This window comes from Micromys minutus (genome assembly GCF_963924665.1).
Source record: "Micromys minutus genome assembly, chromosome: 8".
Taxonomy (NCBI): domain Eukaryota; kingdom Metazoa; phylum Chordata; class Mammalia; order Rodentia; family Muridae; genus Micromys; species Micromys minutus.
Genome location: NC_137977.1, coordinates 11,879,896 through 11,901,556, shown reverse-complemented (window position 1 = coordinate 11,901,556; position 21,661 = coordinate 11,879,896). Strand labels below are relative to the sequence as shown.

At 41.8% G+C, this 21,661-nt stretch overlaps 2 pseudogenes across 2 annotated transcripts; one reads left to right on the top strand and one right to left on the bottom strand.

The window, feature by feature from the left end:
• Positions 1 to 2,523: 2,523 nt before the first annotated feature.
• On the bottom strand, positions 2,524 to 3,138 carry LOC308423791 (large ribosomal subunit protein uL6-like; annotated as a pseudogene). Its single transcript has one exon. The product of its transcript is annotated as a large ribosomal subunit protein uL6-like (transcript).
• A 16,433-nt stretch (positions 3,139 to 19,571) lies between these two features.
• Positions 19,572 to 20,057, top strand: LOC308423745 (large ribosomal subunit protein uL23-like; annotated as a pseudogene). Its single transcript has one exon. The product of its transcript is annotated as a large ribosomal subunit protein uL23-like (transcript).
• The last annotated feature ends 1,604 nt before the right edge of the window (positions 20,058 to 21,661 follow it).

The following is a 21,661-nucleotide window of genomic DNA, read 5'->3' as shown; positions in this document are numbered from 1 at the left end:
CTCATGTCATTCAAGAAAGCCCCCAACTGTGTGTTTTAGGCTGGCCAGTGAGCATGAGATCCTCCTGCCTCAGTTTCCCAAGTGCTTCAAAACAAAACAAAACAAAATGAAAACAAAAACAGCCACACAAACTTCCTTGCCAATATGTTGGATTTTCTTCTTTCTTTCTTTCTTTCTTTCTTTCTTTCTTTCTTTCTTTCTTTCTTTCTTTCTTTCTTTCTCTTTCCTTTGTTCTCTCTCTCTCTCTCTCTCTCTCTCTCTCTCTCTCTCTCTCTCTCTCCCCCTCTCTCCCTCCCTCTCTCACTCTCTCTCTCTCTCTCTCTCTCTCTCTCTCTCTCTCTCTCTCTCTCTCTTCTTTTGATGTGACCCTTAGAACATGGAAAAGGCCCTTCCTCTTCTCTGCTTCTCTGAGGCTGGAAATAGAGTAAGTTAGCACGCTGTTGGATGGAACGTACATCTGCTCTGAGCTTGCTTGCTGTAGACCTGAGGCTTTATGAATTATGGAAGCCACTTCTGGCTCAGATCTGAACTAATCATTGGGGTTCAGCCGTCTCGAGTTCTCGGGGGAACAGCTCCAACTAAATACCTTCCTTAGTTGAGCCATCAATCTAAATAAAAACCCGTCTGTTCATTAAACTGAAAGGGGCCATCTGCTTGGTTAATCATGTCTCTCTTTCCTTTAGTCTGGGTATCACTGTCTAAACACCTCTTTACTAATTATAAGAAGCTTGAACTTCTAGTTAAACAAACCTAATTTTATCTGGTAGTGTGTATGGTTTATTCCATTTGGTTAAACAATGTGTGAAGAAATAAAACCAAATTTGGTACATTTTGCATTTGACAAAGATAGGCTATTTAGAATCTGGATTGACATCTGACTTTTGTTGAGTACCTCTGTGCCTTCCCAGATGAATTGTTTTATGTTTTTTCTTGGCTTGGCTTGGCAGAGGGGATGGAGATGTTTACAATTCACTGTTTAACCTTAGAGCCCACTGGTTTTTTTTTTTTTTTTTTTAATTAAGCAATGTGTGTATGTTGTAATGGACCCAGCTAAAGGACAAGGTGACATCTGAATACCAGTGTTGATGGTCTGTCATGCATGACTAAGTGTGGGGTGGGCTCAAGGTCAAAAGGAAACAAATACAGCCACAGGAGGATGCTTCTGTGTTGGTGGGGCGCAACATAGGCACAGGGAAGGGGCTCTTCTCGAGATACAAACCCCTGATTTCCTGTATCTGGATGGCACAAATCAGAAGCCCGTTTCCACCCCACTCCTACACAACCTCAGTTTGCCCCTCCAAGCTAAAGACTTTAAATCTGTCAAATGAAATGTTTCGGCAGCTGAGGTATATAAGTAAGGTTACATCCAATTTTGAAGAGGACATTCTTTATGTGTTTCTTCTGCTTTTAGGCTACTGGCTCTACTCAGGAAGCTTCATGGAGCCTGAGAATAGGATGCTGTGTATCATGGCAACCATTCCAGCATCCAGGGAGCATTCAGGGACAGAAGAAAGAGAGACCCTAAAACAGCTCCCTGGGTTAGTCCTGCCAAACAATGACCACGTGTGGATTCTGTGTGGAGTCAATCTGCAGCCCCTCCGTGCTACATTTTTTTTGCCTTGACACCCAGGGAGATGTCCAGAAACTGGACTTGGGGTCACACCGAGAGTTCTAAAGCCACTGAGACTGGAATATTCCGTGAAGAGGAATGCTGTGATAAGAAGGACAGACACAGGGCCCCTAGGACAGCCTCTGCATTGAGGATAAAAGCAGGTAATTGGAGAGATGGAGTGTGTCCCTGGATAAGCCATAACAAAGCACACCCAGCCTGGAGGTTCTAGAGCAGGGGTTCTCACTGTCCTAACGCTGCAACTCTTTAACACAGTCCTCATGTTGTGGTGACTCTCCACCTTAATATTACATTCATTGCTGCTTCATACCTGTAACTTTGCTTCTGGTATGAATCATAATGTAGATGCCTGTTTCTTAGGTGACCTCTGTTAAAGGGTCATTCGACCTCCAGGTTGACCGCTGCTCTTGAGCAACATGGAAGTACTTCCTGTGTGCAGTATCCGCCATGGGACCATCAGGCTACCAAACTGAACAGAAACCTCAGGTCTGTGTCAAGAACTTTATCTGCCAACGAACCGGCATACCTGCACTACCGTGTAACTTCTGCAATGTTGTTTAAGCACTGTTTACAACAGCAAAACCATTTGGCTTTCTGTACAAACTGGGGAAATAATTTATGGTGTATTCATGTGTGGAAATATCACGTACTTCATAGGAATGAAGGGTGACAATGATACCACTGTGAAATCCTCCTTTGAGTGAAAATGAGAAATTTGTATACAACATATTCATTCCTACTGGGTTAAAGAACTAAACTTCCTGGAGAAGATTACAAACCGTCATATAAGTGGCGCCCATTTCTTTTTTTTTTTTTAAATATCTAAATTTTTTATTGTCCCCAAATTGTACTTGTGATCAGGGTCTTGTTTCTGGAGCTAGGAAACTGAGGTCTCATTCGTCAGCCTGCTGTACGGTTCCCTTCTCAGACACATAGATGCCATCCAAAAACTTCCTGATATCCTTGTTTTTAACTGTTGTTAAAAACAACAGTTGAATGTTGAATCAGAGTCGCTTGCTGAATCAGAGTCGCTGAATTTGAAACAAGTTTAATATCATTTCCTTCAAGGATTAATTCATCCTCTGGGCTTGAGAGACCGAACAAGCAACCCCTGTCCTCATCCGAACCCTGCGGATGTATTTTTCACCCAAGAAATTTCGGATTTCAACCAAAGACCCATTCTCCTGAATAACGACGTTGATGGAGAAGTGAGCATCCACAGACCTCATCTTGTAACGGAAGCCCAGTGTAACACCCTTGATCATGTTCTGAACATGACTGCAGATGCTTCTGACAGTGGCCAGCTCCTTTCTGTTACCCCACCATTTGTCAACACGGAGCCTCTTCTTTTTCTTCCCAAGAAGACTCAGCTCTACATTGATGTGATTGAAGTCCCTCCGCAGAGTTCCCCTGGGGCCCTTCACAATGACTGTGTGCCCCTTCAGAGTGATTTTGACATTATCTGGAATGTCGACCGTCTGATTGCTGAGAATGATCTTCATTCTCGCAGTAGATGGGGGCAAAGAGAGAACCGCGCCCATTTCTTGATGGGACGCTCTGAAGCGTTCACATCAGTGTGCCCCTTGACTTCTGTTCTGTGGCTTACATTCTAATACTTTATTTTTTTTCAATTTCTTGCTTATAACCACATAAATAAACTACTATCACAGATGAAAGAGAAAAGATCCCAGATTTATAACGTTTCACTCCAGGCACAGGCAAGTTGTAAGGCGTCCCTTAATTGTCATCTAAACTCACACTTAATTGTGACTTAACTCCTGAAAATATGGTTCTTTGGTATTGGAGAAATTCCCTTGATTTATGCACAGAGTTTTCATGTGCCCTTTGCAATGCCTCATCCAAATTAGTAAGTAATCAAATTGCCAAGTTATGTTTATATAACTTAGAGTTCTAATTAGTTTAGGATGTAGCTCATTTATGTGATGCCTGCCTTACAAGCCAAAAGTAGTGTTGTAATTTTTAATTAAATGGTTGTCTCAGATCAGAGCTAATGAATTTTTTTAACCTTCTGTTTTTTTGAATTTGAAATCTCCCTGTTTACTCTAGAGGACCAGATTTTGTGTTATCTGTTTCTTGAATTTTGCCAACCCTTACCAGGAGTTAGTTATCAGATTGAAGTTGGGTGAGGGCTGGGTCTGTGTGGGGGGTGTATAGATATTTTGTAGGCAGGGCATTTGATTGGTTTGGAAATTGTTATCTTTCTCTGCAAGGTTTGGCAAATGGCAGAGTAGGGTTTGAACAACCTGGGTTTTGATGTTGGGCCAGACTTAGAATGTGGATGCACTAATTAGCAGTTACTTTATATGACTTACTAGGTGTGTATCCTGGACATTAACATTTCCAACAGGCGGTTGGCTTACCTGTAAAGTAGGTAGAATCTTTAGCCCACTGGGGAGCAGGGGACAGTAAGAGGCAATACTAAAAGGATTTGGGCAGAAACTGGCATCACTGCTTTCCAGTGTGGCCCTTAATTTAACGTGGACTTTATATACTCAACACTGGCTCAGCATCACTCAAAATTTCTCAATTATTCTGCAGATCATTTCTTTCCATTTCTGCTGTTGTTTGACACAAAGTCTCATGAAGCTCAGTCTGGCCTTGAACTTGCTATATAGAGGAGAATGACTTTAAACCTCATATTCTCTGGCTTGCACCTCCCTGCTGCTGAGGTTACAGGCATGAGCCACCACACCTCGCTGCAGATGACTTCTTAATAAATGCATCTAGGGTCCATGAGAAAGTTGTGGTTATAATAATCAATTTATATTGTATCCATGTGTCTTGGTTGGTTTTACAAGCTGGAGTCATCTGAAAGGAGGGGTCCTCAACTGAGAAAATGCCTCCATAAGATACAGATGTAGGACATTTTCTATGGTGCCATCCCTGGCCTGGTGGTCCTAGATTCTATCAGAAAACAAGCTGAGCAAGCCATGAAGAGCAAGCCAGTAAGCAGCACCCCTCCTTGGCCTCTGCACCAGCTCTTGCTTCCAAGGTCCTGTCCTGTCTGAGTTTCTTTCCTGGCTTCTTTCAATGATGGACTACAATGTGGAACTGTAAGCCAATAACAAACCCTTTCCTTCCCAACTTGCTTTATGGTCTCGGTGTTTCATCGCAGCAATATAAAACCTAACAAAGGCACTGTATATGAAACTTTCAAAGAATAAATAAAAATATTACAAAAAAGCATATGGCACAGAATGGTTGGCTACAGTAAGGAATAACCGATATTTTATAGTGACATATTTCCTTATTCTGTGCATCTGCATGTCTGCTTTATAGTAATAATGGTGGATATTTATTAGTACATCCTAACCACAAGGATCTTATTAAAGATAGTATGTTAGATGCGGTCATCCATAAGTGTTATTATTATTAAATGTATTTATTATTATCACTGTTATTGTTATTGTGTAAGTGTCTGATATGCGTGGGGATACATGAGTGCTGTGTCATGGATGTGGAGATCAGAGAATGGGTGTGTGTAGCTGGTCCTCTTCTTCCACCTTTACTGTGTTTCAGAAATGGATCCCAGGTTGTGATACTTACATGACATGAATTGAAATATCTCTCTGGCCATGTATTTTCAGAACTGCTTAAAAAAATCAGAAGTTCAAACAGTTGATTGGGTTTCCTTCAGGGAACAATCAAAAGTTCCATAGTTTAATCCTGTGTGTGTGTGTGTGTGTGTGTGTGTGTGTGTGTATGTGTGTGTGTGTGTGCATGCGTGTACATGTTTATACAAATATGCATGTGGACATTCTTCGAAAAGCACCAGAGCCCCAGAGCTAGAATTATAGGCTGCTGTAAGCTGCCCAATGTAGGCAGTAGGAACTGACTCGGGTCCTCTGGAACAACAAGAAGAGCTCTTACCTGCTGAGCCATCCCAGAAGTCTCTACAGAGTGCTTTTGACAATGATAAATTGATCTATGTACTAATGACACAGACATCCCTTCTGTATAATTATTCTAGATAGCCAGAACATTGAAAATAATAAAAGCTATCATGCATTATCTACTACTGTCAACCTGTGAATTTTTCATCTGAGCTCATTTAGACATTAGCATGCATCATGCAAAATGTGTAATATTATCTCCATTTTGTAGCTTAAGAAACTCAGAAGGGGTGAGGAAGGGAGAGAAGTCATTTAAGACTACACAGGAAGTAGATGGCCCACATTTGAGGCCATGGTCACGGACATCAGAGCTTACATTCTTTTTCAGTTCTGAAGCAACCATCTTCAGGATCTCCTCCCGCCCTCTGGGGGACTCTGCCTCTTAGTGAGGCCTTAGCTTAGCTCTTTCCTGCTAACCTCTCAGCCTTTTTTTTTTTTTCCCCTAACCCATCTCCATTCCTTTGTGTCAGCCTTAAGTTCTGTGGTGGTTTGAATATGCTTGGCCCAGGGAGTGGCACTATTTGGAGGTGTGGCCTTGCTGGAATAGGTATGGCCTTGTTGGAGGAAGTGTGTCACCGTGGAGGTGGTCTTTAAGACCCTCCTCCTAACCACCTGAGAACCAATCTTCTCCTAGTGGTCTTCAGATGAAGATGTAGAACTTGCAGCTACTCCTGCACCATGTCTGCCTGGTGCTGCAACGCTCCTGCCTTGATGATAATGGGCTAAACCTCTGAACCTGTAAGCAGCCCCAATTAAATGTTGTCCTTATAAGAGTTGCCTTGGTCATGGTGTCTGTTCACAGCAGTAAAATCCTAACTAAGACAAGTTCCCAAACCAGGGACTCCCAGTGGCCACACTAGGCTACTTCAGCCATGCCTCAGTTTTTACAGTCATGAGCCCACAGGGTCCTTGTACTTAAGAATGTTTTAGCCTATGATGGAAAGTAGCAGGTGGGACAACTGAAAATGGTTGGAGACCTCCTATTGTTATATGGCCATTACAGACAGCAGACACAATGTTCGACCTCAAACAGAAGAGAGAGTTCTTCTTAGTCAAAAGAAAGCTTTCCCAAAGTTTTCCAAGCGAAGACCAAAATGAAAAAAAAAAAAAAAATCCAAACAATAATCACCAATCTCTAAATCGTGAACCTAAAAATTAATATTAATCATCAGTCTCTAAAACGTGAATTTAGATATTGTGAGTTACTTGTTTTCTTAGTGAAAGTTATATTTCCTTGCAGAGTCCAGCACATAGTAGGGCTTGCATCTTCTCTCTTAGATCTTTTCATGCTTTTCTCATTCAACAAACACTTTAGAGCTCATCGCTGAAGACTACACACTGTGGTCACAGGACGTGGAGAAATCAAGTTGGTTCTGATCAGAAATCTTACTCCTTGATGGTGCTATGAAGTCCTCACCCCTGCTCCCTCTGTTCAATAGAACTTTCTAGCTGAATTGTGAGCCACAATAGTGACTGTTATGTCAATATATATATTATAGTGTGTCAAGAAAAGTGGCACGAATGTTATGTGGGTAACAAACTACTTTTTACAAATTTGATTCAACATCCATACCACAGGAGGAAATGATACTATAAATCTGGGCACAAACCCATGGGCAGCTTATTGGCCCCAAGGGTGAACCTCTTGCTGTTACTTTGCTGAAAGGGCATACGAGCAAACTTCTTCATAAATTTGTATCTCGTGCTGATAGATTGGTGCGGCTCTCAGACCTCATCGGAGAAGGGATCTTGTGCAGTGAATGGTGATTTTTGGAGAAACTCACAACTAACCAAAGTCCTTAGAATAAGTGTCATTAGAGTGCTCAGCTGCACATGGGTCATTCATGTCACTCCTTTCCTCCAAGGAGCCTCAGGGACCACTGCAGAAGAGGGGGCAGAAAAAGTGTAAGAGCCAGTGGCCAGGGAGGACTAGCGGGAAACAGTGCTTTCTGGGTGTTACAGGGCTTCTGTAGTATGAATTCACATCAGCTGTAATTGCCTGCATCAAGCTGGAAACATCCCAGCACGGAACGGGAAGAGGTGCATGAGCCCCCACTCCCAGCTGAGGAGCTATTGGCAGTTAATGGCTTTGGGGGCGGGGATAAGAGAGTAGGTTTTCTTTAAGGGTATGGCCCCTGGTAGGTTGGCCATGCTCCAGTGGATGGCCTGATATCCTTGAGTTATGGCAGCACAGATTGGATTTGGTGGTTACAACAAGAAAAGCCTACATATACCAAGTTGGTAGGGATTGGGAACTATTAGGGTGGACCTGGAGGAGAAAGAGGAAGAAACGGGGACTAAATATTATTAAAGTGCATTCTACACATGTGTGAAATTCTCAAAGGATTAATAAAAATATACTTAAACAACCCCTCTCCCCCCAGATCTTCAGCGTTTTAGGAACTGAGGTCACAACACCACAGTTGTGTTTTATTTTCTAGTGAATGACAAAACATATTTATATAACAATCTATTTTTAAATTATTTTTATTTTGTGTGTGTATGTTGCCTGCATGCACTTATGCACACTGAGTGCCCGATGTTCTCGGAGGAGAAAGAGATGCCAGATCCGCTGGAACTGCAGTTGGTGAACTGCCACGTGGGTGCTGGGAACCTAGTCTAGGTTCTCAAAAGGGCACCAACTGCTCTAACCGATGAGCCATCTTTCCAGCTCTGGCAAAAAAAAAAAAAAAAAAAAAAAAAAAAAAAAATGTGTTTAACCATACAAAACATGATCTGTATCAGATTTGTGGGATCCTTTAGGGTCGAGTCTCTTCTGTTCTCACAAGTCATGTACGTTGACACATTCTAAAAAATAGAAACGGGTTTGTTGTTTGTCTTCTTTCTGTAGTAAAGGCCATAGGATAGCTTATGGATTTGCATTTTGTGAGTGGGATGTGAAAACATTCATTTTCCTTTCCCAGAGGCTCTGTCAGAGAATAACCTTTGCAAGGAATGATGGAGTTGGCCTGGTGTAGCTGCCTTGAGAGAGGTTTGGAGAGGTTTTTCAGGTTAGAGTTCGTGGCTCCTGGGACACTGTGTCCCTTCTCTCCACCCCTCCTGCTTTTTTAAGACAGGGTTTCTCTGTGTTGCCCTGGCTGCCCTGGAACTCAAACCCAGAGATCTGCTCATCTCTGCTTCCCAAGTTCTGAGCCTAAAGGCACGGACCTCCAGCGCTGACACCGTCAGTTCAGAAACGGGAGCAGTCCTGAGGCAGTGAGCGTTCAGCCCACCCGTGTATCTCTGCACTCCCTAGAAGTAACTTCTGATAAGTCTGTTTGCCGTAGACTTGTCTCAGCTTCAGTCTCGCTGAGACCCTCCAACCCAGGCTAGTTTTCAGTCCACCGGTGCTGCCAGGAGACCCCGGTTTGGTATGTATGTGCTGCCGCCTGCAACCTCTTCTGTAGTTTTACTTTTGCTTGGTCTTTGCACAAAGCTGGTAGTTTATAGTTGCTGATTTGACTGAATGTAGAATCTCACTATTTAAGTATTCCCAATCGTTTTTGGCAACTGTAGAAAAATGTCCATGTTTCCAAGGCAAACGCTCAGTGTTCTTTCTTCTTTAACTACACGGGGCACTGGTGGCTTTAAAACTGCCAGAAGAGGTAAGTTTTGATCAAAAGAAAACAAACAAACAAACAAACAAAAAAAAAAAAAAACTCCAGATGGTATGATGGTATTCGTGGCAAGAGAAGCTGAAACCGTGCAGAAGGTTAAGCAAGTGACAACGTACAGGTCAACTCCCAGCTCCACTGTCATCAGAACACCAGAGGTCAGAAGAGTCCCCACCGCGGACAAATCCCACAGAGCCTGCCTCTTTCCATCCTCGTGAGTCATAGTTTTGTTTGTTGGATAGCATTTGTGTGTGTGTGTGTGTGTGTGTGTGTGTGTGTGTGTGTGTGTGTGTTTGGTTTGAAAATAATAGAAAAGTATTTGACAGTCCCGGAAAGGAAGTTCAGGGTCAAGATGGCAGCAGATTTGGTATCTGGTGGGGGTCACTGTGTGGTGTATATATGGTACCTGTTAGCCATGTAAGGTTCTATATTTTTATCACTGTAGTCAATAATTTCACCCAAGATATGGCAATTTTTTAGTGTATATGCTTGTTTTTTTTTTTTTTTTTTAAACAGCACGTGTTGGAAGCAAGATTACTTCTTAGGAACGGATATTGGTAAGATTGTCTGGCCAGAGAACTCCAGGGATCCACTTGTCCCCAAGCCACCAACACTGGGTCACAGATGTGCATAACTAGGCCTGACTTACATGGAGGTTGGGGACTTAATACAGGTGTTAGCACCTGCACAGCAACTGTACCCACGGAGCTGGCTCTCTAGCCCCAGGAACTGTTATTATTTTGATATGCTCTCACGTAACCCTCTGTCCTTGAATGTATGTGACAAGGCTATCTCGAACTTCTCATCTCCCTGCCTTCACCTCCTGAGCACTGAGACTTCAATCTTCTGCCTCTGTATCAGGCATTAACTTTTTTTTTTTTTTAAAGCTTAGCAGGGTCTGCTACATATTAACCATACATATCTACAGAAGCAGCGTAGAGAGACGAGGAGAGAAACACAGTCCAGAGCAATTTATATGTCATGTGGAGTGTATGGCCCACAGGCCAAATCTGTATGGCCGTCCATTTTATTTAAATAAAGTTTTATTGGAATCCTGCCAGCGAGTCTGCATTTATGAATTATCTATGATGATTTTTCTTACGGCACAACAGCAAAATTTAGTAGTTGCCCATAAACCTAGACTGTTTGGCTTGGAAAATGTAAAATGTTTATTATTTGGTCCCATATAGAAGAAGTGTGTAGGCTCTGAAGTAGAGTTTTTGTTCTTTTACATTCATGCATTTCCATTGTTTAATAGTGAACGCTTTTGCTACAGATCTGGCAGGAGTGTTTCCAGCTACAGTTTCCCTCCCCGGACTCGTGAGAGTCTGCAGGTCACAAAACTCCCACGAAACAGCACATTGTACCACCAAGGAAGCTGAAGGGCTGCCCAGTGTCACAGAATGAATTGTGACTGTGTCTTTTGTGGTGGCACTGTGGACTGTTGACACTAATATGAAGATTACCTTCAGAGCATTTATGCAAGATCATTTAATTTTAGAGCTCATAAACAAGCCAGAGTTGTGTGGTTTGACAAAAGGTCTCCTTATGTGTACAGACCCTTGCCAAAAGCATGATGAAATCCCGAGGCACAGAGACCTTAATGTGCACTTCAGATTTACATGTGGCCAGCAGAACCCACTAATGTTCACAAATATCGCCACTGCTGTTAGAAGGCTCTTGGGAAACACGGACAGTTCTTAGATATGGAAGGACCTTCTTCCCCATTGCGGGGGTGCTCATCTGAATAAGTACTCCCGTACCAAAGGCCTGCGGGCCATTTTCCTTTAAAACGAAATGAAACAAAACAAAATGAAACGTATGTCCTATAGCAAATGTACTCTATGATTCCAGCCTCTTGTGTATTTACTTGAAACTTTCTTTGTTCATTAAATGTGTCTGTTTCTGACACCAGCTCCTGCTTGTGGGGCCCTTTTTCACAGTTTCTAAAAATGTGGTAGTGTGCAAAAACGGTGAGGTCTATCGTAGTCAGAGACTGAAAATTAAATGTGAGTTATTTGCCAAACTTTCCCAGAGAAGCTTCAAATGAAAAACAACTGTTTCTTTCAATGCAGTTTGTAAATATCAGGTCAAATCATGGTGAACATATCGACTAGAGGAAATTCAGTAGAAGGAAAAACTTTAATTAATTTAAAGTACTAAAGTTATGAGTGCAGCCATTCAGCAAGGCACAGATAATTAGGGGTTTGTACCACAAGGACTGAAGATTTGTGTGTTGCTCAGTGACCAGTTCACACAGCAAGAACTACTTAGGACAGCCTTTATGCAGAACAGGCTCTGCTTCATTGGGCTGTCCTGGAATCATGGTTCTATCCTGCCTACAGCTTCAGTAAGGATGCTGGTTTGGTTATTGTCTCATTGCTACATCAAAATTCTATGTAAGAACTCCTTAAGGAAAGAGGGGCTTATTTTGGCTCACAGTTTAAGGGTACAGTCCCTCATGGAGGGGTGACAGGGGCTGAGGCTCCTTAGTTGGTTGCAGCACATCCACAATCCACAGAGAGAAATGGACGCTGGCAGACTCCTCATTTCTCTTTCTTCAGTCTGGAACTGCAGCCTATGGGATGGTACCACCCATGGTTAGGGCAGGTCTTCCCCTTTCAATTAATACTCTCTGCAAGCATCCTCATACATAGGCTCAGAGGTTTGTCTCCTGAGAGATTCTAAATCCTGTCAAGTTGGCAAGATGAACCATTACAGATACGTAATGTTTTTTTTTGATTCATTAACTTAATATCTAGAACATGAGCATTTGATCCCTGTGGTATTTCATGGCATCTCATCATAAGATACACACCATACGAAATTTCATCTTACAGAATATTCGCAGCGTCAGCTTTGCCTAGAGTTAAAAGAAGCAGATCAAGACGACGTAACCGCACACTGGCAGGGTGGCAGGCTGGACAGATGTGGCGCAGGCCATTGCTGTGTACGGTGGGAAATGACACTGCTCACTCACTGCCAGAGGAAGTTCCAGTCACAGAAATTCGGGGGACAATGTAACAACACACAGATGAATGCATTTTTTTGACTCAGCACTCTACTTGGAGGAGTTAATTCTACGGACACGCTCACACACATGTGCAAAAATGCACATACGACAGTATTTATGGAGACACTGTTAACAACAGCAAAAAGCTGGAACAATGAGGTCTGTAACACATCTATCATGGGCTGAGCTGTGTCCTCTGAATGCCACCAGCTGACGCCCTTACACCCCTATAACCTTACTGTATTCACTAAGGCGTTTAAAAATGTATTTGGAGGTAAGACCTGCAAAGGGGCGATTACATTAGAAGTCATGAGTCTGGGGCCCTGAGTCAGTGTGGCTCTTGTTAAAGATGAATTTGGGGAGCAGGAAGCACAGGACCTTGATGCTGCAGCATGGTGTAAGTGAGTCATTTTCCAGTGAGGTCTCTTCATTTTGTTTTTGTGACATTGCCATTGCTCGGAGGATTCTTGATTTCGGGAGGAGAGATGCAGGAAGCTTTGACCTGCATCTTGAATTAACAGAGTCTCCTGGGAGGATGGATGCTGCATTTGAGCTGAAATCGGGAAGTTGGATGGGGGTTGGCACACATGTGCATAAATAAATACATGCAAACACACATGCATGTGCACATATACATGCAAACACACATGCATGTGCACATAAACATGCAAACACACATGCATGTGCATGTACCTACTGTGTGCCAAAGGGAAATCAGTTTTGTCCTCAGAATCAGAAATGTTTAGTTAACCAAAAATTTGAGTACAACCTGGATCTCCTCCAGTATAAAGGCACAGATGTGGAAGATCCACCGGAAAGGAGCACGAGAGAGACTCTAACTTTACCAACGTTCTCTGAGCTTTTGCAGTTTTATGGAAATCGATCACAGTGACTCAAGCAGTCTCCGAACTGAGAATTGATTTTCTTCCAAAAGTTCACTTATAAGTTGTCAGAACCCAGACCATATTTCTGTGTAAACAATTCTATATTGTTAGCCCCTTCCAAAGTTTGCTCTTAAAACCCTTTTAAATATAAGTGTACTGAGCAAAGCTGCTATAAACCAAGTTTACTAGTACTTGAAGGCTCTTCTGGGACCCTCAAGTTAGTAAAACCACTTGGTTGTGGAGTGGATCACAGAGGCTAAGTGACCTGGTTAGTGTTATCCAGCAGAGCCAGGACTGTGACTCAACCTCTGACTTTCCAAGGCCAGCTACTTTTCCATTCTAATGTATGTAAGATCAGACCACTTCTATCATGGCATAGCTCTGGGAATGATCACTTCTGAGTAAGTAAATATCACTTTAGGCCTTCCCATGTATCAGGCTCACAGCAAGCCCCGGAAGAAAACAGCGAAGCTCCTGGAGATCCAGAAAACTGGTGGTGCACAGTGAATGGAGGACTCTGGATTAGAGCTCAAACTGTCTTGGTTGCAGGCCAGTGGCTGTTCATCCACTGACTTTAGGTAAATGCAGTCCCTAGTCTCTGCATTAGGGTATCTGTGCAGAAAGCACGTGGCTGTCTGTGCAGGTAGGAGAAAGGCTGGGTCCACTGTGGAGATGTCTGGAATCTTCTAAAGAAGATTGAAGTGTTGATTGGCAGCCAAGGAGGAGCAGGGCTTGTAGAGAGGACCAAGGGCTCTGTGGATCATAGCTTAGACACCCATTGTCATGGGGGAGGCTGCAGTTCTCATGATGGCCATGTGGGTAAGTCATGCTTTTTTTTTTGTTTGTTTGTTTTGTTTGTTTTGTTTTTTTTTGTTTTGTTCTCTGCAGTGTCTGGTCATAAAGTTGATTGTTACTTCAGTAGACTATCTAGCACATAGCTGATGCTTTCATTTGAATCTTGTGTAACTTAGGTCCCTGTCTTGCTGGAAGCTGCTCTTGTTAAGTATTTAACTTGAATCCCTTAATAAAAATAATTTTGGGTTTAGTTAAACACTTCTCTTAAAAACAAAAGCCACAGGATACCTTTTCTGGTTGCTTTCCTCACCTTTCCCCTCCCCACTTCCCCCAGTCTCCATTCTTTTTCAATGTTGGGAATCCAGTCTGGTGCCCAAGCAAGCTAGACAAGTACTCAGTCCTCAACTCTATCCTCAAGCCTTTTCTCTTCTTTTAAAAATGTATCCCATTTGAAGAACTAATATATTGACTAAATTTTCCTCAAACACACACACACACACACACACACACTCACACACAGAAAATTATACTCATAGACATACACACACACAGACACACACACACACACATAGACACACAAGCTCACATATACACATTCATACACACAGACACATATACTCACACATAAGACACACAGAGACATGGGTACACACAGAGACACATATAGGCATACAGACATATATAGACATGCACATACTCACACACACACCACACAAACATACTGACAGACCACACACACACACACATATACTCACACACACACAATCATACTAACAGACAGACACACACAGACACACACAGACACACAAGCTCACACATACACAATCATACACACAGACACATACTCACACACGTGCACACACACGTTTTGTTTATTTGCTTTTGCCGTGCTGGTACTTGGACCTGAGCTCTAGGAACCCTAGGGAAGTAGTTTTCTGTGCCACACCTCCAGCCCCTGCCTTATGCATCTAAACTACCTTTGAAGAAAGGAATACTTACCTTCAAAAGGAAACTAGTAAGTGTGGAAGAAGCACCTATTTCAACCGCAGGCTCAGTAAGGATCTTCGCACTGTGAGTATAAACTCCCCTACCAGAGAGATAAAAACCTATTGGAACAGTGTATGGGAGCTCACTGCGGTGGATGCAACGATCCAGACAGCAGTCGGTTAAGGATGCTGGTAGGAGTGTGTCTGAGCTTCAAGGATGCTTATGTAGGTCCCTCTGCTGGCTCGGTAGGAAAGATGGAGCAGATTCCAAGCAACAGCATGGTGGACAAAGGATGGTAGAAATAAAATCTGTAGCAGAGCCTGTGGTGTGGAAGCTCACGTTGGAATGAAAATGATTTCAGAATGTGGCCGTGTTTCAGCACCATGTGCCACATTTTGAAGCATTATGTCATATGCGAGCTTAATTTGCATTCCTTGGAGCTTAATTTTTATTGTGAATGTCTGTTTGCTCACTGATGCTTTCAATTTATTATCCTGCTATTGCAAAATGTATCACTCAAAGTTGCTGGTCCTGCTATTCTCAGGAAAGGGAGGGAACCCTCCCCCCCACACAGGGCACAGAACTAATGTGTGAAGGGACGGGGTCTTGCTCGCTGTCTTCTCTGTCATCTTGCCTCCACATCGCTCTCTTTTCAGTGATTTTTAACCCTTCTCACGCTGTATTGCTTTTGTTTTCTATATCGCGTTTCTTTGTTCCCGAAACCCACCCCATCTTGTGCATTTTTATGCTTCTCTTTGTATGACCATTTTGTGTGTTCTCCTTTTAGCCTGCAGGCTGAGAATTCTCTCACGCTCCTCTTCCAAGCTGGCCCAGAGGCCTCCTCCTGCTCAGTCTTTGTTGTCACCTGTTCTTCCTTCTTTCCTCTCAGCATTTACTGCATTTGGCCTGTCTCTATGTCTGTCTATCTGTCTGTCTGTCTCTCTCTTCCTCTCTGTGTATGTGTGTTATGTTTGTGCTCACGTGGATGTGTGTGAGTGTGCATATATGTGCGTGCATATGGAGGTCAGAGGTCAGTATAATGCCAGTGACTGACTTTGGCATCCATTTGGTGGGTAAACTGAGGCAGGCAGCCATTGGGAGTCAGAGATGCTTATGGGGTGGATGCAAATACTTACAGAGGCTGTTGCCAAAGGCAGTTAGAGAAGTTACTCAGAGAATTTTTTTCTGAGGAACAAAGATTAATTTACTGGGACTCTCTCCCTCCCTTCCCCCATCTCCCTCCCTCTCTCTCCAGCAGAAAAACTATAAACTCCTTTAACCCCTTGGAGCTAGTGAGAAAGAGAAGGAAAGATAAAATCCACACACACACACACACACACACATGCATGCACACACCCTTTTGTTTCATTTACTCAGTGTGTGAATGAAACAAAAGGCAGAGTCCAATAATTTCATACACAAAAGTATACATACATATATACATACACACATACATACATGCATACAGGACTACATACAGACATTCAAACATAAAATGGTTAGGGCAAAACTCCAGAAAGTGGACTCCAAGTATTCCACATATACATACACATATACATACATGAATACACACAATTGGTGGATGGAAGAACAATGTTCCAACCTCTATTCACCCAAGCTTACACATAGACACATAGTTGATGGATCAAGAAGCAATGTTTCAGGTACCCAGTCTTTATTCTTTCTTCCATAGCCTATACATCCCAGAAAAATCTTTTAAGCAGTATACAGCTGCAATGTGATTATGGTTTAGTTTTCTTCTAGTGAGTGATTATGAAAAAAACAGAACAGCATGTTTTCCAATACCTTTACAAGAAATAACATTGTGTATGCAGTACAGGTAAAGAAAACAAATGAGTCTAAAAACAAACCCATGTACATTTATAACCAAGCAACTTGTTGCAGATTTTAAAAGTGTAAGCAAGCTAGGTAGTTTTCTCAGCTTCTCTTACTGGTTTCAAAAAAAAAGAAGTAATTATTTTACTCTTCATCTTTAGAAGTAATCTTGTAAGAATCTTAAAAGATATACCCAAAAGGAACTCCAACATCTTACAAGGACACATGTTCCACCATGTTCATAGCTGCCTTATTTATAGTAGCCAGAAGCTGGAAAGAACCCAGATGTCCTTCAACAGAGGAATGGATACAGAAAGTGTGGTACATTTATAGAATGGAGTACTACTCAGCTATTAGAAACAATGAAATTCTTAGACAAATGGATGGAACTAGAAAATATCATCCTGAGTGTGGTAACCCAGTCATAAAAGAACACTCATGGTATATACTCACTGATAAGTGGATACTAGCCCAAAAAGCTCAGAATAACTAAGAAACAATTCACAGAACTTATGAAGCTCAAAGAGAAGGAAGGCCAGAAGGTGGATGCCTCAGTCCTTCTTAGAAGGAAGAACAAAATATCCATGGGAGGAAATAAAGGGACAAATAGAGGAGCAGGGATTGGAGAAAAGATCATTCAGAGACTGCCTCACCTGGGGATCCACCCCATATGCAGCCACCAAACCCAAGCACTATTGCTGATGCCAAGTAGTGCTTACTGGCAGGAACCTGATATGGATGCCAGAGTCATATAAATACAGAGGAGGTTACTTGCAACTAACCATCAGACTGAACATGAGGAACCCAATGAAGAAGCTAGAGAAAGGACTGGAGGAGCTGAAAGGGTCTGCAACCCCATGGGAAGAACAAAAGGATCAACTATCCAAACCCAGGACTAAAACACCAACCAAATGAGTTCACATGGAGAGACCCATGGCCCAGGTGCATATGCAGCAGAGGATAGCATTTTTTGTCATCAGTGGGAAGAGAGGCCTTTAGTCCAGCAAATGCTCGTTTTCCCAGTGTAGGGAATGCCAAGGTGCTGAGGTGGAAGAGGGTGGTTGAGAGACAGAGCACCCTCATGGAGGCAATGGGAGGGGGATGGTATTAGAGGAAGAGGATAACATCTGAAATGTAAATGCAGAGGATATCCAATAAAAAATTTAAAAAAAGAATCTAAAAAGAACCACAAATCTAAACTTTTATATAAAAATGAGTCTTGTCTACTTTAAATCCTCAGAATTCATGTCTACTCATCAGCAGTTCTTAATAAATCACATCAGGAAGCTGAGGGCAAAAGTGAGTATAAGAAATCAGTTATCAGCAGTCAGTCTCAGTGAGAGTCATGTCAGCCAGTGCTGCCACTGTTCTTGTTCCCTGACCATAAGGAGTCCCGAGCTTAACTAATGAGAGTGCGTCTCTCTCCTCAACAGATACGAGAAGACTGAAATAATTCCATGTATCCTATCACTTCACCATGGACTAAGACTGGTCTTCAATAATAACAAAAGTGACAGAAAGCCCACATACACATGGAAGCTGAACAAACCTCTACTCAATGATAACTTGGTCAAGGAAGAAATTAAAGACTTTTTAGAATTTAATAAAAATGAAGGCAGAACCTACCTAAACTTATGGGACACAATGCTAAGCGGAAAACTCGTAACTCTGAATGCCTCCAAAAAGAAACCGAGAGAGCATATGCTAGCAGCTTGACAGTGCACCGAAAAGTTCTAGAACAAAAAGAAGCAAATACACCCAAGAGGAGTAGACAGCAGGAAATAATAAAACTCAGGGCTGAAATCAACCAAGTAGAAACAAAAATAACTATACAAAGAAAAAACAAAACCAGGAGCCGGTTCTTTGAGAAAATCAACAAGATCAATAAGCCCTTAGCCAGACTAACCAGAGGGCACAGAGAGAATATCCAAATTAACAAAATCAGAGATGAAAAGGGAGACATAAGAACAGAAACTGAGGAAATTCAAGAAATCATCAGATCCTACTACAGAAGCCTATACTCAACAAAACTGGAAAATCTGGATGAAATGGACAATTTTCTAGACAGATAACAGATACCAAAGTTAAATCAGGATCAGATAAACAATCTATACAGTCCCATAACCCTTAAAGAAATAGAAGAAATCATCAAAAGTCTCCCAACCAAAAAAAGCCCAGAACCAACTGAAAGAAAAAACCAAATGATCATCTCTCTAGATGTTGAGAAAGCATTTGAAAAAAATTCAGCACTGCTTCATGTTAAGTCTTGGAAAGATCAGGAATCCAAGGCCCATACCGAAACATAGTAAAAGCAATATGTTGTAAATCAGTAGCCAACATCAAACTAATCTCACTAAAATCAGGGACTAAACAGAGATGCTCACTCTCTCCCTACCTATTCAATACAGTACTGGAAGTTCTAGTCAGACAACAATTATATATCAAAAGGAGGTCAAAGGGATACAAATTGGAAAGGAAGACGTCAAAATATCACTATTTGCAAATGATATAATATACTTACGTGATCTCAAAAATTATTGCAGAAAACTTCTACATCTGATAACTTCAGCAAAGTGGCTGGTTATAAAATTAACTCAAACAAATCAGTAGCCTTTCTTTACTCAAAGGATAAACATGCTCAGAAAGAAATTAGGTAAACAACACCCTTCACAATAGTCCCAAATAATACAAAATACCTTGAAGTCTCTGAAGAAAGAAATTGAAGAAGATCTTAGAAGATGGAAAGATCTTCCATGCTCATGGATTGGCAATTAGCAGGATTGACAGTAAAAATGGCCATCTTACCAAAAGCAATCTACAGATTCAATGCAATCCCTATCAAAATTACAACTCAATTCTTCATAGAGTTAGAAAGAGCAATTTTTTTTCCCCGCCAAGATGGTGCCAAAAGCGAAGAAGGAAGCTCCTGCCCTTCCCAAAGCTGAAGCCAAAGCAAAGGCCTTGAAAGCTAAGAAGGCAGTGCTGAAAGGAGTCCACAGTCACAAAAAGAAGAAGATCTGAATATCACCCACTTTTCGGTGGCCCAAGACTCTGCGGCTCCAGAGGCAGCCAAAAAATCCTCGAAAGAGTGCACCCAGGAGAAACAAGCTTGACCACTATGCTATCATCAAATTCCCACTGACCACCGAGTCAGCCATGAAAAAAAATAGAGGACAACAGTCTTGTGTTCATTGTGAATGTTAAGGCCAACAAGCACCAGATCAAACAGGCTGTGAAGAAAGTCTATGACATTGATGTGGCCAAAGTCAATACCTGACAAAGCCTGATGGAGAGAAGAGGGCGTGTGTTCACTTGGTTCTTGATTATGATGCTCTATATGTTGCCAACAAGATTAGGATCATCTCAACTGAGTCCAGATGCTAATTCTAAATATACACCTTTTTTCACCACACACACATACACACAAAGAGCAATTTGCAAATTTATCTGGAATAACAAAAAACCCAGGAGAGTGAAAACTATTCTCAACAATAAAAGAACTTTTGGGGGAATCACCATCCCTGACTTAAAGGTATCTTACTAATCAATAGTTACAAAAACTGTATGGTATTGGTACAGATACAGGAAGGTAGATCAGTGGAATAGAATTGAAGACCCAGAAATGAACTCACACACTTATGGTCACTTGATCTTTGACAAAGGAGCTAAAACCATCCAGTAGAAAAAAAGATAGCATTTTCAATAAATGGTGCTGGTCCAGCTGGTGGTCAGCATGAAGAAGAATGCAAATTGATCCTTTCTTATCTCCATGTACAAAGCTCAAGTCCAAGTGGATCAAAGACCTCCACATAAAACCAGCTACACTCAAACTAATAGAAGAGAAAATGGGGAAGAGCCTTGAACACATGAGCACTGGGGAAAATTTCCTGCACAGAACATCAATGGCTTATGCTTTAAGATCACGAATTGATAAATGGGACCTCATAAAATTGCAAAGCTTCTGTAAGTCAAAGGACACTGTCAGTAGGACAAAACAGCAATTAACAGATTGGGAAAAGATCTTTGCCAATCCTTCATCTGATCGAGGGCTAATATTCAATATATACAAAGAACTCAAGAAGTTAGACTCCAGAGAATCAAATAGCCCTATTTAAAAAAAATGGGATACAGAGCTAAACAAAGAATTCTCAACTGAGAAATATCTAATGGCTGAGAAGCCCCTAAAGAAATGTTCAACATTCTTAGTCATCAGGGAAATGCAAATCAAAACAACCCTGAGATTCCACCTCACACCAGTCAGAATGGCTAAGATCAAAAACTCAGGTGTCATCAGATGCTGGTGAGGATGTGGAGAAAGAGGAACATTCTTCCATTGTTGGTGGGATTGCAAACCGGTACAACTACTCTGGAAATCAGTTTGGAGGTTCCTTAGAAAAGTAGACACAGTACTATCTGAGAACCCAGATATACCACTCCTGGGCATATACCCAAAAGTAGCTCTAACATACAACAAGGCCATGTGTTCCACTATGTTTATAGCAGCCTTATTTATAATAGCTGGAAGCTGGAAAGAACCCAGATGTCCTTCAACAGAGGAATTGATACAGAAGATGTGGTACATTTACACAATGAAGTACTTACTACTCAGCTATTAAAAAACAATGATTTCATGAAATTCTTAGGCAAATGGGTGGAACTAGAAAGTATCATCCTGAGTAAGGTAACCCAATCACAGAAGACACAAATGGTATGCACTCACTGTTAAGTGGGTATTAACCCAAAAGCTCAGATTTCCCAAGATACAATTCACAGACCACATGAAGCTCAAGAAGAAAGACCAAAGTACAGATGCTTTAGTCCTTTTTAGAAGGGGGAGCAAAAATATTCAAAGGAGAAAATACAGAGACAAAGTTTGAAGCAGAAACTGAAGCAAAGGCCATCCAGAGACTGCTCTACCTGGGGATCCAGCCCATATACAACCATTAAGCCCAGACAATATTGCTGATGCCAAGAAGTACATGCTGACA